The sequence below is a fragment of the Zalophus californianus genome, chromosome 3 (genome assembly GCF_009762305.2).
Source record: "Zalophus californianus isolate mZalCal1 chromosome 3, mZalCal1.pri.v2, whole genome shotgun sequence".
Taxonomy (NCBI): domain Eukaryota; kingdom Metazoa; phylum Chordata; class Mammalia; order Carnivora; family Otariidae; genus Zalophus; species Zalophus californianus.
This window is the reverse complement of record NC_045597.1, coordinates 37,575,574-37,578,392: the sequence shown is the minus strand read 5'-3', so window position 1 is coordinate 37,578,392 and position 2,819 is coordinate 37,575,574. Positions and strand designations below refer to the sequence as shown.

At 34.3% G+C, this 2,819-nt stretch overlaps 1 pseudogene; it reads right to left on the bottom strand.

Annotated features, from left to right (window-relative positions):
* Positions 1-1,619: 1,619 nt before the first annotated feature.
* On the bottom strand, positions 1,620-2,032 carry LOC113920525 (annotated as a pseudogene).
* Positions 2,033-2,819: the final 787 nt, after the last annotated feature.

The window sequence follows — 2,819 nt, the reverse complement described above, 5'->3', positions numbered from 1 at the left end:
TTCCTCTGTGAGAGCCTGATCATGTAACTGCAGATAAATGGATCATAGACCAGCTACTTTATTTCCTTCCTTCTCAGTTTTTATACTAAAATAAGTCATTTAATAATGCACACCCCATTGTATTCCATTTTAATTTAGGTTGGAATCAACTTACAAAGCAATGTTTATTTATCTTTACTCTGTTTTAATGCTGGACAAATCCTCCACAATAGCTAGAAAGAGATTCCGGAATAAACATTGACAAGCAGCAGGTACAGTCTTCAGATAAGTTTGCAATGAAGTTCTAAAATTGTTGAAATTGCATATATAGCATTTCCTTGGGCCTTCGAATGATACTCAATAACATCTACTCTTATGTCTAAGTAGGTACTAAAAAGAATATATTTTAATATTATAAATTTTAATACACTGAGAAGTTAGAAAATATGCATATATAATACTATAAGTATCATCTGAAAAATGACTAAATTTAATCACAGGTGTTATTTTCTTACCATGTTTTATTTAAATATTAGCATCACATTTCTATTATGCTTTATATATAGCACTTTATGTTTGGAAACCTTTGCTTCCAATTATTTTGATAAAATTTTCAATTGCATGTCCAGCTAAAATCATAGACATAGAGATGTAATCCTATAAAATCCCTTTGACTGCAGCAATGATATTGATAAAATATCTTATTTCACAAAGTAAAGAATGCTGGAAGTTATGCTTCCTAATTATATTTTATGCTGTTTATTCAACCATGGATTTATTGACCCATATCTACCACACTTAACTCCAGCTATTCTTTATTCAGTTCTCCAAACATTCTATTTAAGAAACTTTGAAAATGACATTTCTTTGTATTTATCCTTCAGATCACAACTTCTCCAAGTATAATTACCCTGGGACTTCAACTAAGTGAGAACTTCCACTTTCGCACTTAACTAGTACCTATACTTCCTTATTAGCATTTGGCAGTCTTCTAATAATGTCTTTCATTTGTATAATTACACATTATCTATCACAACTCCTAGAGTGTAAGCTCCATGAAGGCTGTGGATGTAGTTCATGACTTCACATTTTTATTTTTAGCATCTAACACAGACCTGGTTCACTGAAGTTTGTCAGGAAGCCCACACTTAATAGAGAGAGAGACAGAAACAGAGACAAAAATGAAAGAAAGAGAGAAAGAGAGAGCAAGGGAGGGAGGGAAAGGTAGAGAGAGAGGAAGGAAAGAAGGAAGGAAGGAAGGAAGGAAGGAAGGAAGGAAGGAAGGAAGGAAGGAAGGAAGGATGGAAGGAAGGAAGGAAGGAAACTTAAATGTGTCCAGGTTGTTAAATATCAAAGGACATGAGGGAGTAATTGCCCTCTGTGAGCTTGGGCATTCACTAAAACTTAACTCCTAAATTGGAGGAGAAAAAAATGCATTTCTCCAATACTTTTCATTTTACAAATTCTTACATAGGATTAACTAAGGATTATCCAGATTTAGTGTTATGGGTTGAATTGTGTCCTCCCGAAGTTTACATATTGAAGTCCTAACCTCCAATACCTTAAAATGTAATCATATTTGGAGATAAGGTCTTTTATTTTGGGAGTAGAGTATTTTTACCAACTGAAACAAAACAGATCTAAAACCACAGCTTCTAGAAGAACCATTTGTTCTTGTCAGTCTTATACCTTTCCTGCATCTTGACCCTGGCCTCTCATCGGGACTTACATTTAAGTGTTGTGTCTGTGAAGACATCCTTGTTGACAACACTTTTGTCCAAAGGGATATCCACAAAGTAGCCTTATGGGCATGAGGTGATTGTTGTTAAAAACTTTCACAAAAAACTTATCTTTGACCTCTTGGCAATTTTCTTCTCGCCCATGGCAGCTATCACTTTGTGGGGATAGCAGTCAATTCCAGCTGCCAGAGCATGGCCGTTGGGATGGTCTGAAGTGTCATCATCAATGTTCTTCACAATGACTGCTTTGCATCTAGATTCTAGGGTCAGGCCAGGACCAGCACCAACTTCCCTGGTTTCATGAACTTGCCCATCTTGAAACCAACCATTTGAGGCTAAGCAGAAAAGAAGAAACAGCACTTGCATTCAAAATAAGGTTTTTAAAGGGATGATTAAGTTAAAATGAGTTCTTTAAGGTGGACTCTAATCCAGTATATACTGATGTGTCCTATCCTAACCCTGCCAACATCTTGACCTTGGACTTCCAACCTCCAGAATTTTGAGAAATGAATTCCTGTTGTTTAAGTCACCTAGTCTGTGGTACTCTGTTATGGCAGCCCTAGAAAACAAAAACACTTCCCCAATCTACTTCAGTCCTCAACATGATAGATGTTCTAATTGTATTTTTTGTATGGTTTACAGAAACAAACAAACAAAACTAATGCTTGAATTCATATTTAAATGGAATTAATTTCAGATATAGTTATTGAAAAAAATACTTTGTATACTTAAAATATTTGTGGTTTTTTTTCTATTTGTGTGTGTGTGTTTTAGAGTGAGTACGTTTGCACATGTCTGGGTGTTGAGGAAGGAGAAAAATGACTTTGGGTAAGGAACATTTTAATGCCAAATAAAATATAAGTGGGTATTTGCACGTAAAATACAATATCTTAAATATTAAGAAATCCTGTCATTCTCAGTGTGTAACATGGAATAAATGCCAAAAATCCATCTTCTAATAGGCATAAACAAAGAAAAAATGAAATAAATAATTAACAGTTTGTATTTCTTCTGTCTCTAATTCAAAAATCAGTCAGTTTTTTTATTATTTCATTAAATTTTCACTTTAGTGAGACATCAAAGCATTGCACTCTCTCTGTT